At 47.2% G+C, this 19796-nt stretch overlaps 1 long non-coding RNA gene across 1 annotated transcript; it reads left to right on the forward strand.

Moving 5' to 3' along the window:
• The first annotated feature begins 590 nt into the window (after positions 1–590).
• Positions 591–2156, forward strand: LOC125940126 (uncharacterized). The gene is made up of 2 exons (XR_007463360.1): positions 591–1014; positions 2024–2156. It is a non-coding gene; the product is annotated as an uncharacterized LOC125940126 (long non-coding RNA).
• The last annotated feature ends 17640 nt before the right edge of the window (positions 2157–19796 follow it).

Raw genomic sequence — 19796 nt, forward strand, 5'->3', positions numbered from 1 at the left:
TAAGGGGAGGGTATTGACACGTATACATGTTTTATCTTTCACCGGTGGCCGCTTTCTACCGGCTAACAAATGTTAAACGTTATCGCTCGTGCAGGTCGCGCCTACATCGGAAGCTTCTCGAACGTTATCGATGCTTCTATCCATCGTCTGTGGTCACCGACGCTCATGTAATCTGATTGTATGAGCGACGCGAATTGTCTAGAACTTTCAGGAAGATACGCGGGCACGAGGGAATAATCTGCAACCTTCGATGACTCATGTATAAAAGCCGACGCGTTTCGCCGATGATCAGATTTTCGACGATCGCCGGCTGTGTTCGCCGCTTTCGTTGTGCTTCGAGTGTAGCTTGCTTTTGTGGGCACAGGTTCGCCCAATAAAGAATCAGTTTCGATATACACAGTTCTAAGACTGTTTACTTCAGCGTCACTACCACGTGACAATATCTAGTGGTCCAGTGGCACACGCATAGGGATACATACCCAATAGCCTATGTGCACATACCAAACTCTCATACCCATACAGCTTAGTAGCGCATAGTTTTAGACAGCACCATAGAGAAAGAAATTCAACAAGAGGGGACACTCGGCAAAAACTGGCAACAGGAAACACGTCACCATACGTCACGCTATACTTTTGACACCGAACGTTAGCTGCCGCGAGCATCGAAAAAAAAAGAAAGTGAACTTAAGTTAACAGGCATTCATTTATTTTTTTAATTCTTTGCCGCGAAAACTAAAACGTTTTGCGTATAAATTAACTTAAGCTTTGCTACTTATTTTCCTTGCCTTACCTAGCCACAGGTCAATGATGCGCCAGATACATGCGTCATCCGCCAGACACTCCCCCGAAGCCAGCGAGGATGGCTGCGCGCGCGTTTGAGCGCTCGCGCGCGGCGACCCGTCTGTCTCCTTTTTTTCTTTTTTAAATGTAACCTGGTTTATTGGGCTCTAGGCGTATTCTTGTGTTCCTTCTGCACTGCGACAAGACACCACGGCACTATTGGACTACGGCAAGGTGAGAAATCTTGTTTCACAGTCTACGACGCAATTAGGCTTACGGCACGGGACCGAGACTTAAGACGCAGTTAGCGAAAAACAGCTCGGCCATCCTGGCGCAGTTAATTTGAGTAAATGAATCGTGCTGAGACATGTTTCCGACGCTTCCTAGGGGACTATTGTAACTTATTTGGGTTTTTGAGCCACACTGGCCGCACAGGGCGCCATGTCGCAGCTAGCGAGAACTCAGCCGTGGTGTGTAGTCTAGTGCATCTTGCTAGGAGAAGTTTGTGCCGCTTTCTCTGACGCCAGACATTACTGAAAAGTAATTTCGTTACTTTCTGGGGTAATTTTGAGGCACGCTGGCCGCACAGCGCGCTGTGACACAGTTAGCGATAAGCAGCTCGACCGTGGTGATAAAGTTTGGCGTGTAATGAATCTTAGAGGGACAAGTCTGTGACGTTTTTTGTGGCTCCGCAACAACATATACTTTCTTTCGATACTCACGCCTGATGAAAGCGCGATGGGCGATTGCCAAGAGTGATAACATGGGGTGTGCTGCTGGCGCCGGCAGAACGCGCGAACGACGAACATATCAGAAACTTGTAATTCGAAAATTACGTCTTCTAAAGGACTGAAAGAAGGCATTGCACCCACGTATTTGTCTTGAGTGCCTGTTGCGTCCGTCTCTGTGTATGTCGCGTACCGTCGCGTCGCCCGAGGCCAAGTTTTGGAAACGCGAAGTCGCTCGTGTATTTGTGCTGCCTAAGTGCAGGAAATAATGCCCGGAAATTGGGGAACGCTTGGAAACCAGATGTTTTCATATATGTTTGGGATGAGTCGGGTATTTTCTACGCCATGTATGTAAAAGCGAATTGCTTTTGTTTGTAATGCCGCCCATTCACCGCTTTCGCACGTTTCGCCTCTACACGCAGTATTCCTATATCTAAATACCAAAATGACTCATGCTTGTAACATGCTGTTACGTGCTTGCAAATGTAACATGCTTGTAATTTACTTTTTTTCAGCTGGTACCGTCCGGTGGCGCTTCATACAGGAACTACTGCCTTACCTGCTGGTGTCACAACGTTGGATAAACGCACAAAAAGCGCGGAACGAGCTTTTATATAGAGCAAAATAAATATTTCCTCGTTGCACAAACGGTCTTGCGTCTACTTTGTGAAATTGCACGTGGCACAGATTCGATGGGACTTTACGAGATCGTTCGCAATCATTTTTACTAAATAATAAACCGATTCTGCACGAAGAGCAAAAAAGGAAAAAAAAAAGGGGGGGGGGGGGTGCGCAGCCGGCGTGCTAGCTTGCGTTCAAAATACGCGCGCCCAAAACCGAAACCGGAAGTGATGCAAGTGATCGACACCGACCGCTTGGCACGCTGCAGTCAATTCGGCCGCTGGGCCCTATGGGAGTGTCCCCTCTTGTTGAATTCCTTTCTCTATGACAGCACCATCACCGGGATCAGCCCAGCAATACAGTGAGATACCCCTCCCACACGGCTGCCCGCAAGAAGAGTGGCTTCACTCGGAGAAGAATGCTTAAAAGCAGCTGAAGGACTTTTGTGCCTTAGACGCATGTAAAAAAATCCGTCGCAAGAAAAACACAGAGGTAGTAGCGTAAAGGTTATAAGTTATAGACGCCTAACTACAAAAAACACTAATTGACAGACTAAGTGAAAAGAACACGGATTGTCATAAAGGATTCCACCACGAATTCGCATTGGAAACGCCTACTTAATACGTAATAGTATGTGCGTGGAAGTCGATAGGACAGGTGCTTTAGTTCAGAATGGTGTAGCGCATGTATGTACCCGCTCACATTCTTTGTCTTTTCATTGCTAGAAACCTTTGCTTTAAAAGAAAGGCACCGAAAATGCACCATAAAATTTCACGATGTGTCCACGCACCTCATCAAGTTCACCGTCGTGAAATTCACTTCAAGGTCGATGGACAAACCCAGGATCTGGTAAGAAGGCTGCTGCTCTTGGTTGATACGCTTTACGTGAAAGTACAGTTCCTGCAACGACGTATGAACATCGCGAAAAGCTTGAAGAATTCGATCAACAAATCACATTATGACTGAGAACTGGGCTAGTCGATTTTAATGCATGACTGTAAATGCCGCGGAGAACAGGGACAACGAAAAATATTCATCACAAAAATGCAACATCCTACATGAAACATCATTTGGCATCATTCCGTTTACTTTACCCTCAGGGCTTTACAGCGTTAAAGTAGCGAGCAGCCACAACTCCAACATAAAGCAACAGAAACGAGAGAAGGTTGAAAATGAATGAGCAGGAATTATAACGGTAGTAGAAAGGCACATTGACTAAATTTAGCTGGAATTAAAGAAATGATGTAACGCATCATAAGGTGGAAGGGATCAGTAGGCAACAAAATTAAATCAACGAATGAGAACAATAAGTTCTTCAGGGGGACTGCATATTTGGTGTAATGCAGCCACATGACAGAATTCATTTGTTTTCTGCATGTGGTTTTCATGAAAGCAGACAAAGCCTATTTAAACACGCCATGTTAGTGAAACACGGGGATGAGTACACTCGATAACTTCTGGATGTTTGACGCACATCGCATGTCGATATATTGTGTCACTGCGCCCTTTGTATCACTCTATAACGCTGAGTTTTAGTTTAAATTTTAATTATTGAGGCTTCGTACTTTCGACCTAAGCTCTCTAAATCACGAAGGAAAGAAAAAAAGTCTTATTTTCTTTAACACTATAATAGGCAACCAAGTATTGATTGAGAGAAGCCGATACATGAACGAAATGGCGTTGCTGGTCACACGAAACAAATGTAAAAGCCGTGTAGAAGAACGGTTCCCCAAAAGACTGCTATTCGTATTCAGAAAAACGCGAGAGTGGAACACACTATTAGCACATTTTGTTAGTATAGAAAACAATGGGGACTTTTTTTTCCCTTCCCTATTGTTACGACCTATTATTCTTGAACAGTGCCTTATAGCACCGTATCTCACTTCTGTTACACTAAGTGGGAGCAACACCCTGCATAATGCCTCTGGCCCGGAGGTTATTACTAAAATAAATAAATAAATAAATAAATAAATAAATAAATAAATAAATAAATAAATAAATAAATAAATAAATTTTGCGTTTCGTGTTGCCACTGTGTACCCCCGTCACACCTGTTCGTGTGGCACCAACAGCGTTTATATTTTTTTAGTTTCGTAAGAGCACTATAATGGCCCTAATCAGGACTACTAGTAGATGTAAAGAAATAATAAAAAAAGTAAACAAAGAGCACGCCCTGACTCTTCATGCTCTTTTTATTTTTTCTCTAGTACTTACAGGTGCGGAATAATGACTGTATCGCATAATAGACGACATGTCGATTGCACTAAGAGCTTAGGCTATATTTTTTCAATAAGTATCCTTTTTATTGGTAGTTAGCGCTTATACCCAAAACCTAACGTTTTCTCTCAGGTGGTTCAAAATGCACAGCGTATTTTTCCCCCTGCTGTTGTATGTTTTGAGACATGCGATAACAGGAGATTGCTTTGCTATAGCAGGTAGTGTCTTTAGCAATGTAGTACTTTCGCTTTTCTTATAGGAGTATATGCTACAATTGTGCAATTTACGCATCTCATTACTTCCTAAATTCGTAATATTGGTGTTGAGCTATCCTATTTATTACCTTTGATAAAGGGCCTTATACTCGTGCCAAGCCTTATAAATTTTAGTCCACCTGGGCGTTTCGAGAATGTTCTACGGACTTAGTACTCTTTACAGTCCCAATGGGAAACTCAGACTATTTTTTACTATGTGCTTAGGCAATTAACAATTAGTTAACCCAATTTCAATGTATTGCAATGAATGCAAAACATTGAATAGAGACGATGTAGCACTTTATTCACAAGTATTAAAATGACTCCATTCCGTGATCATAGATGCTGCGGTTTAAAAAAGGTTTGCGAGATCTGTAAAAAATACGACTTGATTAGGCACGAAGCGACATCAGTGCTTTCAATCAGCTACCAACGAATTATCGATGCAGCACGCAGACGGAAAGCATGAATTGGTTGCAAAAAAAAGATAATTGCCGATAGCCACGGCCCTCGTCTCCGATCTATTGCCATCCTTCTGCAAGCCACCCTCGCCCTTTATGCTCATATGAAGTACAAAAACGCTGACAGAAAATCGCCATACGGTATTTATCACATAGACGATGGCCCCATTTGCTTCAATGCTTCCACAGACAAGAAATGTTGGCAGAAATGAAAGCCCAGGCCACCGCGTTCGGTCCACCTCCATTGCTCAAGGCCTGTTTATGCTTTAGGTCTGCGTGCAGCAACAATCCTACTTTCGTAGCTTGTTTGAGGGAATTTTTGTCACTGGGCTTAAGAGGCCAGTTAAGTGGTACTTTTTTCAAATCTCGCGCGCTTCCTTTGCAGCTCCAAATAACTAAAAGCATAGCATTTATCGTAACGGAAAGAAATTACGTATATTTGGATATATCTCTATATTCTGTATCACTTCCTCAATGAAGATATTGCATTTCAAGCCAGACTTTATAAAAGCTAAGTATGTTGTTGTTGCTCATACATACCTCATCTCATAGGAAACCTTACTTTCAGAACCTCAAGAGGACAGTAAGCAAAACAAAGTCGGTTACATTCTCATGACGCATCTGTGTACACTTAAATGCTTGGCGCGAGTTAAATGAATCACCCGCACACTGTTCATTGTTTTATTTTTACATTTTGAACAATAAAACAAACCTTGATTCATGAAAATTCTTCATGTAACCCTAGGCGCGCAGAGTTCTTCAATCAATGTGAAGGCGGTATTGAGGCATGGCCACACTAGCGGGCAAAAACACGTACGGTATACCTTAGGCGGCAAAACAAGGGACGCGAAATTAGGCAAGCGGCAAAATTTGTGTGCCGAGGAGTAAACAGGCTCCTTGTGACTGATCGAGAACAACAGTGACAAGTAACCGAGCCATTTCTATAGACACGGCTGATCACAGCCACTGTGATGTCATCTAAGGAAAAAAATTGGCAGGCGATTCAACCTCAATGAAAGACAAGTCTTGAAAGCCAGTGAAAGACAACACCTTCCTGAGCGAGTTGGGGGCTAGAATATAACGAAGCATATAAATTATTCTGAGTTGCTCACAGCGACTGAAGCAGCGTTCAACGACAGTGAGTCATAACGCTAGCTGTCATTAGGTAAGAGTGCGAGGACGCTCCCTTTACCACCGGTACCGCAAGTTAGTACCGCCGGTACCACTGACTGCACAGTTGAACGGCTGGTACCGCTACCACTGGTACCAACACTAGCCACCATGGTACCGTTTCACGCTGCATTATCACCGGGATCGGTACACGAAAGAGGTTAGCAATATACCTGATATGAAAAACTAAGGGGAGCTCGCCAAAAAAGACTCAGTCCTTAATGGACGACCACGTGGTTGGCCATAGTGGCAGTTCGCAAATGTGGCTATGCCAACCCTGGTACGTTTTGTAGTGAGTGGCTTTTCGTTAGCGGGTTCTCGCTAGGGCGGCCGTGCCTCTCGGCATCGAGGTTACCTTCAGGGCAAGCAATGCTTTCGTCACGACTTCCGGAGTAGTGAAGTCGCGGTACAAGTTCAGAAATCCGAAGTGGTATATCTTCCAATTCCAGATATCCTCAATTGCTTCGTAGAAATTCTCGCTCATGAAGTCTTCGTTCCATGTCATTTGCCTGCGGAAAAATATATTTTGATGGGAAACCTCTTTCATAACTTGCTACCGAATATCAGTGAATAAATTGAGATATGCCACACTACATCGCTCTCGTGGTTGTCTCCACCGCAGTCATTGTTTGCTAACTGGTGACTGAGGTCGGGGAACCCTACGCTACTGACCATGTACACACTCATTTGTCAACCTTGGGGAACTGACAAAATTCAGCATTAATTGCACGTTAAGCGTGACGCTATATGAACTACGCCTGATGTAGCAGTGAAGTAAACTTGCAAGTCGTTCGAACTCTGCGATACATTTCTTAGATGCCTGAGGATTACACAGAGCAAATGTTGTAAGTATGTTAATAATAAGTCTCTTTCCGGCAGCAGTGTTGTTCTGAACGGTTTTTCTTCGGTAACCACCTCACCCAATTCCGAGGTGCCTCAGGGATCATACTGGGGCCACTCTTATTCCTAATATTTATCAATGACATTACGGACATCACGTCATCGTTTCGAATGTTTTCCGATTACTATCTTATACATAGTCATTAACGATCAGAGTGACTACGTAGCTTTGCAGAACGATTTAGACATTGTGGCAACATGGTGTGCACGCTGGAAGATGTCGGTGGATGTGAACGAATGTACGCACGTCACTTTTGCAAGGAAGTGCTTCAACCAAAAGCACACGTATCGAATCCGTGAGGCTGGCCCAGTTATGGCCAAGCAATTCAAATGTTAAGGTGTTATCTTCACCTCGGACTTGCGATGGACGAGGCACATAAATTATTTAATAAAGTGGCGTCGGTTCTCGGTCTTTGAGGAGCGATTTCAGTTCCCTATGCCCAATGATCTGAAACAACAGTTGCATTTCACACAGGTACGAACAACGCTCAAATACGCTTGTGTATGTTGGGACCCTGCCACCTTATAATTATTGAACAAAGTAGAGAAAATACAAAACAGGCCTGCCAGTTTTGTCCTTAGAAAATATGACAGAAAATTCAGCATGACAGATGCTAAACGCATTCTTCAATGGCCGGACCTAAAGACTCGCAGAAGAAAGCTGCGTTTGAAATTCATCTATAGCATATATCGTTGTCATACTAGCATTAGTCGAGAGAAATAGACAAAACCACCTTCAGATATAGCCCAAGGAAAGGATCACCCTCTGAATGTCAAGGAACTTGTTTTTAAGGGCGACGTTTTGCGGTATTTTTTTTTCCAGACAGCGCGCTCTTGGAATCTTCTTCCGCCTGATGTTGTACGAATTACATCTGTTGATGCTTTTTTCCACGCTTTTAGTGTGTAAATACCCTTGCATAAACTTTTGTATTTCGACTGGAATCACCCTTGCTGTAATGCCTCATTGGTCATGCAGGTTCTGAATAAATAAATAAATAAATAAATAAATAAATAAATAATAATAAATAAATAAATAAATAATTTGAAAGGGGGACTTAATGAAGCTCGTCCGAGGAGTCGCAAGTGGCTTTGTATGCACAGTTCTAGCTCTTGGCATCAGCAGCTCGAGCTCGGGTCTCGCGTCGAAGCGATGCCAGTGCCCACAGCGATACATGCATATCCCCCACTACAAAATAAATAAATAAATAAATGTGAGGGAAGACATAAGTATTTTATTGATGTTTTAACACTATCTAAATAATTTATTTAAAAACATCGAAACTATCATGATGTCATGTCCGAGAACACGAATTAGTACAGCCGTTGCTATTATTACCTTCGCTATAAAATACCTCACTACGGCAGTAAGATCCAGTCGGCAAAAACGTGTATGGCAGCTGCTCCGCAAGGCTGTTTTTCAACCAAGAAATCCCGTGTCCAGATTACTGCTATCCTAATTACAGTTTAAGTAAGTGAAACAATACTTAGAATTTAACAGCACTCCACACGAAATCACAGAACAGGTGAAACGCGGATCCTTATTGCGGTTAAGGAAGTGTTTTGTTAAGGTAAATGCTTTGTTTGGTACAATGAACTGCGTCACTAGTGTTTCGTGATGCTCCCTAATTCCATTGTACATGTTTGAAAAAGAGAAAAACCGCCTATAACTGCGGCTTGACTTTGCTCCAACCTCTTGCATTACAACACAGACTACGAAAATGATTATACTCAAGCGCCTTGGCCCTGCACAACAAAACATTCTCCTAATGTAACATTGATATGCAATGCGAGCGAAAATTTTTCCACGAATAAGTTGAAAAAAAAATACAATGCATCGTGGCATTTCCCGGTTCGCTGGATTTGTAAGTATGGCCCATATTAAGTGCAGTACATGCTTCAGCGGCTACACCTACCTTAGAAGCCAGCTACGGAGTAATTTCACGCGATGCTGTGATGTAACTCCCTCATGCATGTTTTTACCGCTGTTTTAATCATTACTGTTTCAATTTATACTGATGGTCCATATGCACCTTCAACAATAAAGATGTCAAACATGAAAGATTGTACAGTTACCATTACCGACTAATTATTTCTGCTTGCTAGAGAGAACTGAGCCGGAATACTCGAGCAAATTATTACTAATTCTCCTTATGTGATCAAACATTCACGGTGGCATGATCATGTGCTTTATGCACTGTAGAATAAGCCCTCAAAAAGTGAGAGTAAGGAAATATCGACCCATTTCAGAGTCTGACATGTTCTTTCAAATATAAAGGAATGTAGTTACTGTCCGAAAGCACACGCATAAGTTTTGGCTGCAAGCATTGCAAAGATTGGAAATATCTTTTTCTTCTGTTCGCCCCTACTGACCGAGCGCTCCCCTCTGTGCATCACGCCAGACATGGCTGTACCTTCAGCAACTGGTCGGAGCACAGTGAGATGAAATTCAGCAACATTTATTGTACCATGAAGGAACCTTCGTTTTTGGATAGAGCCGGATAATTTCATATTGTTTCACCCCAGCCAAAATGTATGAAAATAGATTTACACCCGATTTCTCTTTGACGTTCGCACTTTCGCAAAAGGATAATAAATCCAGGCGTTATGAAACAAATGAACACTCCCCACCTTTGTGGCCAAGGGGTTAACACCTAGAACTAATAATGTATAAATATGGTATATTTATCGATTTTGCTGAACACTCAAGCGAAAACCGGCATATATAACAATATAATATATACAGTGCTTGGTAGCCTTTAGTAGAACAAAGCTTCTTGTTTTTTTTAAGAAACAAGTTTAAATGAATACGACAATGGTGTATTGTTCGTATATCCCGCACGTCGCATACATGTAAACGGTGGTAATGCGCTAAGAACCCCTATAACGAAGCGTTAACGTTTCTCTGCATTGTGAATGGTAGCTCTGACGTTGAGAACGTGTTTACTCAACCATTTTACGTTGGAAGAAAGGTAGGTATTCAACTAGCTGGTATTCCATTTATTTCGTTCCAAAGCGCATCTTTGAAACCAGTAAATCAGGTTGATAGCAGCCAATGACGAAAGGCCCAGCAGCTAGGTCTATGATAGACACAAAAATTCTCGCAATGCAGGTGATAATCTACGCCGACAAGGGCTTGTACGACGAAGAAAATTATCACATCGCCTGCGAAGCATGCCCTTGTGCACAACTGTTTGTACTATATTTCCTTGTTAAAAATGTAGAAAACAAAGAAAGAATCACCAGACCCTCCTCTATTTGCTGGTTTTGTTATTTTGTTTAGTTTTAAACGTATTACTAATGACAGACAACGAGGAGTCTTAGAGGTGAGAGCGTCACATGATATTGCAACCACTCTCTCTGCCATTACATGTTCCTTCGAGTTATCTTGCTTGTTTAAAAGGAATGTTTGCGGCACTAAAGTCGCCTCAGCAATTCCGAACTTTGGGCTGCGGGCAACAAGGCCCCCTCAAAATAGACGCGGGCCGTGAATCCTGAAAGGTACGCAGCGAAGAGCACTGGTTCATGTCGATGCTAAGGCGATGTTCAGGCGATGCTTTTGCACTTCGGCTATTCTCCTCATCATTACACCCCAATTTCTGACCTGTTTTTCTCTTTCAAAATAAAACTGTACCGGAGAGTATCGGTGCCGGCACGGTGAAGTGTGAAAGAGGAAGTCGACGAACTAGTAGTGCGTGCTCGGTCAGTTTCCAGTTGAGACTGATCCGTCTTCGTCTAGTTCGGTCAGACGCCATGTGGACTTACAAGAACATCCCGTGACATTTGGTTGAGCTGCTGTGTACTCTTCCCCGATCTGGAGCTCCGAAGCCGTACGTTGCCATCTGCGGCCACAATGATCGACGACGCCGGCCCCTCGCAATCCGTGTGTTCCAGTGCGGTACGTCAGCGCAACCCTGTGATCTTCAGCGGCACCGACGATCACGATGTGGAGGACTGGCTTGCAGAGTATGAACGCGTTGGCGCGCAGAGCAAGTGGGATGACCGCCCCAAGCTGACCAACGCCATCTTTTATCTGACTGATGTGGCAAATCTCTGGTTCAGAAACCACGAAGCCGAGTTTACAACCTGGTCAGCTTTCACCGAGACCGTTCTTCTGCCGTCCCGCTGTGCGCAGACTCCGTGCTGAACACCGTTTGCGTGGCCGAGCTCAACAAAGCGGTGAAACCTTCACGAGCTATATTGAGGACGTAAACGACCTCTGTAAGCGCGTGAATGCGTCCATGACCGAAGCCGATAAGATAAGGGATATTACGAAAGGCATAAACGACGATGCCTTCCATATGCTCGTGGCCAAGAACCCTACGACTAGAGCACTGCACGGGCAGATATTTTCAGCCCAAGCCCGACCAAAAGTTTTATGGCAAGACCCGGGCCCGGCCCGGGCCCGGAAATAATCTACGTTACCCGCCCGGCCCGGCCCGCCACCCCTTTACTTTAGGCCCGAGCCCTACCCAAACCCGGCTCGAAACCGGCCCGAACCCGGCGCCAGACTGAAAAAGACATGTTTTTCAGAGTCGAGACGCGCGAGGATAACTCGTTGCACGTTACATGAACACCACCAGAAACTCTGAACCCGACCCGGGCCCGCGTCAAAAAACCCGAGCCCGGCCTGGGCCCGGGTAAAAAACCACATGTCATGCCCGAGCCCAGCCCGAGCCCGTGAAAAAACTGCTCTACCCGGCACGGCCCGGCCCGTGGGCCGGGGCGGGACCGGGATTTCTGGTAGGCCCGAGCCCGTGCGTTGCTTAACCTACGACACTTGCACAAGTAATTGAGCTGTCAAAGCTTCGACAAGCTGCGCAAGCAGCGCCGTTCCACCCGTCGCACCAGTTTGCAATCCGCGGCCCTCTCGGCCTTGGAGCCTGGATGCCTTAGCGCTGATCACTGCGGCTTGCTGCTGCAGATTCAGCAACACATTCGGGAAGAAGTGGCTCGCCAGCTATCTCTTGTGGCGTGTGTTGCTGAGCCTGCTTCCACACTAGAACCGTCGCTCCGTCGTGTGATCCAGGCGCATGTTTCTGAGGCGCTCCTACCTTCCTCTCCACAGCCACCTGTGACAGCACCCCTGACTTACGCAGCCGCTCTCAAACGAAATCCTCCGCGACCGATGCCTACTACCTCCCGACCCGCCGCTAGTTTCTACTCGTCGCCACTTCCAGTACGCCCGGTTCACGTGCCCTTATCGCCTTCCGGACCTTCTCTTAACCCTTGGCGTACTCCGGATAACCGCCCTATCTGCTTCGCATGCGGTATTCCGGGATATGTAGCGCGTTTCTTTCACCGCCGTGGACTTTTTATTGCGATAGCAATTATATGGACACTTCTACCGGATTTCAGCCGTCGTCGTCGCCGTCGCCGTGAGGTTCCCTATAGATAAAATCTTCGCCGCGCGCCGTATGCCCGAGCGGAAGCGTGCGGGGACGCGCGCTAGGAGAGCGAGCACTCAATCTCCCAAGCGCAAGCAAGGAAGCGGAAAGCCAGCGCCGGAGGGAGCAGGGGGTGGGGGGCACTTCTTCGCTGCCAACAACCGCGCTCGTCGCTCGTCCGCACCGTCTCTTATCTCCACACGGCTCTGACCTTTATGCGCCGTGCGTTCGCCGCTCAGTTTCCGTTGAAGCGATAGACCGCACGTACCTTCGCCCGCTGCTGCGGCGTATATATGCGCTTGCTGCCAGCGTTTTGACAGTCGTTGTCTGCAGTCATTCAGTGTGATCTATTCATGTTTGTTTGTGCGCGCTCACACCACGCTTGTTCAATCAGTTAGTAATAGTCGGGCCACATTTTCCAACGCACGCTACACATGAAATGCTGCCCGGGTCGGCAGTGCAGCGCTACAGGTGTGTCCCTTCGCACGCGCTGCCCACGGGAAGCGCTTCTCATCAACACCACCGTTTCACACGCGCCTCCTCGTGGTCATCGAGTCTCTCTTCATGTCGGTCTACTTACGGCACAGCACACCTGCTTACTTAATCAGCTCATGTTTACTACAATTCATATTGCTACCAAAGCCGCTCACCTTATTTCGTATGACATTGCTGTGTTGCTATCGCATTCATTGCTTCGCCCTTAGGGCGAAACTGTGACATTTTTTTTGTCGTGACGCACCGAACCTCAGCTACCTTCCCCAAGAACCTTCGCATCGTTCTATCCCTGATCCCTCGGACTCATATTCTCGTCGCGCCGCCTTCAACTCTAGTCGGTCTCCTTCCCCTCGCCGCCGTTCCCTTTCACCCATGCTTCGCTGTTCCAGCTCTGGTCAGGAGGAAAACTGACAGCCGCAGTTCCCGAGGCAAGAACTGCACCATCGTCGAAATTTTCAAGGCCTCGTCTTTCTCCTCCTAACGAAATCGCCGTATTTGTGGAAAGCGTCGCGACAACAGCTCTTGTCGATACGGGGGCTGCCGTTTCTGTCATAAGTGAAGACCTCTGCCGGAAACTCAAGAGAGTGACGATTCCTGTACCCGATATTTCCCTACGCACGGCAAGATCGCTGCAAGTCAAGCCTTCGACCGCATGTACCGCTCGTGTTATGATTGAGGATGAACTATATTTTGCAGAATTCGTCGTTCTATGCCGCGCTTCGTATGACGTTATTCTGGGTTGGGACTTTCTTTCCGCACATCATGCTATTCTCGACTGCGCTCGCGCGCAGCTGGCTTTGTCTCCGTTCCGTGACACTACCGTCGACCTCCCGAACCGTTATCCTAAGTGGTCGTCACCGCTGACGTCATTATCTCTTGGTGCCCGTCTCTTATGACTCTGCCCGCGCCACGACTGCTCTTTTTACACCATCTGAAGATTGTGCGCGTCTTTGGAACATTCTACTCCCGTTTGCAGTCGTCACGCTCACCGATGGTTCCGCTACTATTTATGCGTGCAATCATTTCCCTGCCTTTCAACTCTCTTACACGGTGAATGTGTGGGGCGTCTCGACACTCTTGACATCATTAGTCCATTTGACCTACCTTCCGATAGGTCGCCACTGCCTCTCGGTGCCGTCACTTCTGCTACCGCACCAGCCTCGCGTTCCCCCGATGTTTTCTTGCATACCGTCGATGACGTGCTTACGCCCGCTCAACGCAGTGAACTTGTTGAATTTCTTGAATGTTTCTGTGCTTCTTTCGACCTCGGCCAACTTTCCTTGGGGCGCACGTCAGCGATTTTTCACCGTATTGACACCGGTCACCATGCTCCGCTGCGCCAGCGTTCATACCGTGTTTCCGCAGCCAAACGAACACGTTGGCAACATGCTGAAACGAGGTGTGATCCAGCCCTCCCGCAGTCCTTGGGCGTCTCCGGTCGTGCTGGTGCGGAAAAAGGATGGCTCACTCAAATTTTGCGTCGATTACCGCCGACTCAACAAGATTACCCGCAAGGATGTTTATCCCCTACCACGCATCGACGACGCCCTCGATTGCTTACGGGGAGCTGAGTTCTTCTCTTCGCTGGACCGGGTACTGACAAGTACCGATGGCTGAAGCCGACCGTCCAAAAACGGCTTTTGTAACCCCTGATGGATTATACGAGTTCAATGTAATGTCATTCGGCCTTTGCATGGCGCCTGCAACTTTCGCGAGAATTATGCACGCTATTCTCAGGGGTCTTAAATGGCACACAAGCCTTTGCGGCTTAGACGACATTGCGGTCTTTTGTACAGATTTAGATAACCATCTCGCCCGACCTGAGCAAGTTCTTGCCTGTCTGAGGTCAGCTGGGATGCAACTCAATTTGAAAAAAAAATGTCATTTTGGTGCCCGTAAGCTTACGATCCTAGGCCATGTCGTCTAGAAAGAGGGAATTCTGCCTGATACTGGAAACTTCGCGCCGTTGCTGAGTACCCCAAGCCCACTACTCTGAAGGAACTACGGAGCTTCATCGGGTTGTCTTCCTATTTCCGGCGTTTCATCCGTAATTTTGCCTCAATCATCGCTCCCTTGACGTAGCTTCTTAATGGCACGTCAGGCCTGTCGGCTTGAAACTCTGAGTGTGACGACTCATTTATGAGGTTGCGCCGGCTCCTCACGTCCCCTCCAGTACGGCGCCACTTCGATCTCAATGCGCCTACTGCGATACATACGGATGCTAGCGGTGTCGGACTTGGCGTCATTCTTGCCCAACGCAAAGACGGCTTTGACGAGTATGTTGTCGCATATGCCAGCCGCACCCTAACGAAGGCAGAATCAAACTATTCTGTGACGAAAAAAGAATGTTTGGCGATTGCTTGGGCAATCGGCAAATTTCATACTTACCTTCACAGCCGTCAGTTTGACGTTGTCACTGATCACCGTGCCTTATGCTGGTTATCGTCCTTGAAAGATTCCGGTGGCCACCTCACTCGTTGGGCTTTACGGCTTCAAGAGTATGACATACGTGTCATTTATCGCTCTGGACGCAAACATTCAGACGCCGACGCCCTATCCTGTTCTCCGGTACCTTATGCCTCTGTTTGCTCCTTAACTCCCACCGGCGATTTGTCACCTCTTGGCTTCAACGACATGCCGGCCGAGCAGCGTAAAGATTCCTGGATCTCTTTACTGCTGGACTTCCTCTCTCACCGCTCACCTGCGGCTCTCTCACGCGCCGTGCATCGTCAAACACACCACTTTGCCATCCGCGACGTCCTTTTGTATCAACGGAATTACCTCACCGACGGCCGTCGATGGCTGCTCGTTATTCCCCGCCATCTGCGCTCACACATCTGCGCAGCTTTCCACGACCACACCCAATGCGGCCACGCTGGCGTCTTCAAAACGTGTTCCCGTCTTCGTCTTCTATTCTACTGGCGAGGCACGTACAGATTCGTTCGCACGTCCGTTCATGCGCTACGTGTCAACGCCGCAAGACCCCTCCTCAGAGTTCTGCAGGTCCCCTGCAAACTTTGCCCTGCCCGACCATTCGACCATGTTGGCATCGATCTTTATGGCCCCCTTCCAAGCACTCCAAACGGTAACCGGTGGCTCATTGTTGCCGTAGACCACCTCACACAGTACGCCGAAACATCTGCGCGGCCGGCTTCCACCGCGAAAGACGTCGCTTGCTTCCTTCTTCGCCACCTCATTCTGCGACGCGATGCACCACGTGAACTATTAGGTGACCGTGGCCGCGTCTTTCTCTCCAATTCCATCGCGGCTCTGCTCAAGGAGTGCAACATTGTTCACCCCGCCGCTTCCGCCTACCATCCACAAACTAACGGCATGGCGGAACGTTTCAATCGTATGCTTGGCGACATGCTTGCGACGTATGTGTCTGGTGATCACTCCAACTGGGACCAGGTCCTTCCTTTTGTCACTTACGCCTATAACTCTGCCCCGCAAAGTACAACCGGCTTATCTCCTTCCTTTCTTCTCTATGGCTGAGAACCTTCCTGCCTCTTGGACACCACTCTCATCTACCGTCCTGACGCTTCTGAAGTGACACCTGTTTCAGAAGCGGCTGCTTATGCTGAAGAATGTCGCCAACTAGACCGCTCGTTCACCACCCAAGATCAGCGGCGCCAAAAATCACGCCATGACGCATCCGCTCCTGGTGCCCGCTATTCCCCCGGAATGCTTTTTTCGCTTCGGGTCCCGGCCACTTCCCCCGGCCAATCCACTAAGTTTTTATCAAACTACCATGGCCCCTACAGCGCAAGCATCACCCGTGAACTATGTCATCGAGCCGCTCGCGCCGCCTTTAGATCGCCGTTGCCGAGGGCGCGAAATAGTTCATGTAGCACGGCTTAAACCATGTTACGACCCGCTGATGCTGTCTTTTCCCTACGTCGCCAGGATGGCTTCTTTCTGTGCGGGGAGTAATTGTACTCGAGATTATTGGTGCCGGCACGGTGAAATGTGGACGAGGAAGTCGACGAACCAGTAGTGCGCGCTCAATCGGTTTCCAGCTGAGACTGCTCCGTCTTCTTGTACTTCGGTCAGACGCCCTGTGGGCTTACAAGAACATCCCGTGACAATACAAATTTTTACCACCAAAATATAAACATACATTAAACCAGAAAACGCGGGGCCCTAAGCATACGCAAGGATTTCAATCTACTCGAGTGAATGAGCAGGCTTTCATTTTGTGCCATCAATGGACATATATAGTATACAGATGGCACATACACATTAACTAAAAAATTTGGGGCGTGGATGATGTGTCTGTATTTCTGGTGCCGTGCTGTGCAAATAATTTGATTTTATTGCAAGCTGGCTGTATATAATCAGATGTTGTGCAAAGTTGTCAACACAACTTTAAACCACAGGTCCAGCTTTGATCACTACAAACAAATATTGGCAACTTTAATAATGGCAACTTTACAAATACGTAGTAAAGTTGCGAGCCTAAGCAAATTTTCGAAGTTCTAGCTCACACCATAATTACTTTATCATCCAAAGAGATCACCATCTGCCATCGCGAGTTAGCATTTATAAAGCCCATCTTCGGCACGTACAGAAGGGAGCAGCCTGTCTCGAACGCGCCGCCAGGGCTCTTCGGAGCAAGGCAGCGCCGTCTAACGTTAGCCGCTGTGTTCGAGATAGGTGTCCACTGGGCTTGCGCACCAAGAAGTGGTGGTGCGTTTTTGTATACTTACCACGCTCACCAGCCGTGTTGTCTGCTCACCTGTCTTTGCGCTGCCTGTTCAGCAGCTACGGATGGCGCATTTTGTATCCGCACAGAACAGCGAAGTTGGCCGCACGGTCATTTGCCATCACTCGCGCTTGATTGCCTGGCCGCCTCGTTACACGCTTAAAACACGCGGCACGGCGAAGCACGAGCTGCCGTGGCAACCTCCTATTAAAGCCATATAGGCATGCAGCACAGCCCTGGCGGCGGGAAGTGAACGCACAAGGTGAGAACTGGAACAAGAAAGCGATGAGCTGGCACCCGTTTCTTGTTGCCGCGTAAGCGCAGTGGATACCTGTCTGGAACCAAGCGGCTAACGTTCGACGGCGCTGCCTTGCTCCGCTGAGCCCCGGCGGCGCGTTCTAGACAAGGCTGCTCACCTCTGTACTGTCGCGCATTTCCATTCTTTTTTTTTCTGTGGAGACATCAAAGGAATAGAATTGCGTTCGCGCCAGCCTTATCCGCCACCCATGCATGCCTCATTTCTCGAAAGACATCGAAAAGGGCATATGCGAACTCATTTCATGGCAAATGAGTTCCAATAAATAAATCAAATAGATGAAACTTTTTCTCGGTATCTGTTATAATGGGACTTCCATATGTGTAGAGAGACTCTGGGAACCGACATATACCGGTTTCTTCCAGATAATAAAAAAAAATGTCACAGTTTCGCCCTAAGGGCGAAGCAATGAATGCGATCGCAACACAGCAATGTCATACGAAGTAAGGTGAGCGGCTTTGGTAGCAATATGAATTGTAGTAAACATGAGCTGATTAAGTAAGCAGGTGTGCTGCGGCGTAAGTAGACCGACATCAAGAGAGACTCGATGACCACGAGAAGGCGCGTATGAAACGGTGGTGTTGATGAGAAGCGCTTCCCGTGGGCAGCGCGTGCGAAGGGACACACCTGTAGTGCTGCACTGCCGATCCGGGCAGCATTGCATGTGTAGCGTGCGTTGGAAAATGTGGTCCGACTATTACTAACTGAATGAACAAGCGTGGTGTGAGCGCGCACAAACAAACATGAATAGATCACACTGAATGACTGCAGACAACGACTGTCAAAACGCTGGCAGCGAGCCCATACGCCGCAGCGGGCGAAGGTACGTGCGGTCTATCGCTTCAACGCAAACTGAGCGGCGAATGCACGGCGCATAAAGGTCAGAGCCGTGTCGAGATAAGAGACGGTGCCGGCGAGCGACGAGCGCGGTTGTTGGCTGAGTAGAAGTGGGCCCCCCCTCCCCCCCCCCCCGCGCTCCCTCTGGCGCTGGCTTCCCTCTTCCATGCTTGCGCGTGGGTGATTGAGTGCGTTCGCTCTCCGTGATAGCGCGCGTCCCCGCACGCTTCCGCTCGGGCATACGGCACGCGGCGAAGATTTTATCTATAGGCAACCTCACGGCGACGGCGACGGCAGAAATCCGGTTGAAGTGTCCATATAATTGCTATCGCAATAAAATGTTGAAATATCTGTGAAAGACAGACTTTTATTGAAACTGTCTTCTTAAGAGCCCCTTCCTCTTATCTAAGTAACGGGGAAATGACAAATCGATTTTTTCGGTAATCATTGCACTCCATTAACAAGTTCGATTTAAAAATAAAATAAAACCCGCTTTTTATAACCTACCAATTATAGGAAGTTGGTTTTAAGTTAGGCTGTCGACCTTTCCTAAAAGTTCGAGATCAAGCTAACAAATCTGTAGCTCAGCAATCAAACATATTTATCACAATTCCGTCAATTGTATATAATAACACATCTAAAGCCGACAAAGTTGGTGGATTATGCCAGGCTCCCAAGCAAATCATTGATATACGAATAGGACATTTGCAAAATCGTCATAAAATATTTTGGACCTTCACATAAGATAAATTATTATACGAAATTTGCCTGCTTTATATGGTCCAACGGTTGCAGTTGAAGGAAATGCCCGGGCCGTTCTTGGTGCAAAGTTACTGACTTGTAAACTGTGTGCTTCTATTTTTGTTAAGCTTACCAAACATTGGCTATTTATTTTTAAAGAAGTCAGGTTCCGAACGAAACTTTCAAC

Source organism: Dermacentor silvarum, chromosome 9, assembly GCF_013339745.2.
Source record: "Dermacentor silvarum isolate Dsil-2018 chromosome 9, BIME_Dsil_1.4, whole genome shotgun sequence".
In the NCBI taxonomy this organism is placed as follows: domain Eukaryota; kingdom Metazoa; phylum Arthropoda; class Arachnida; order Ixodida; family Ixodidae; genus Dermacentor; species Dermacentor silvarum.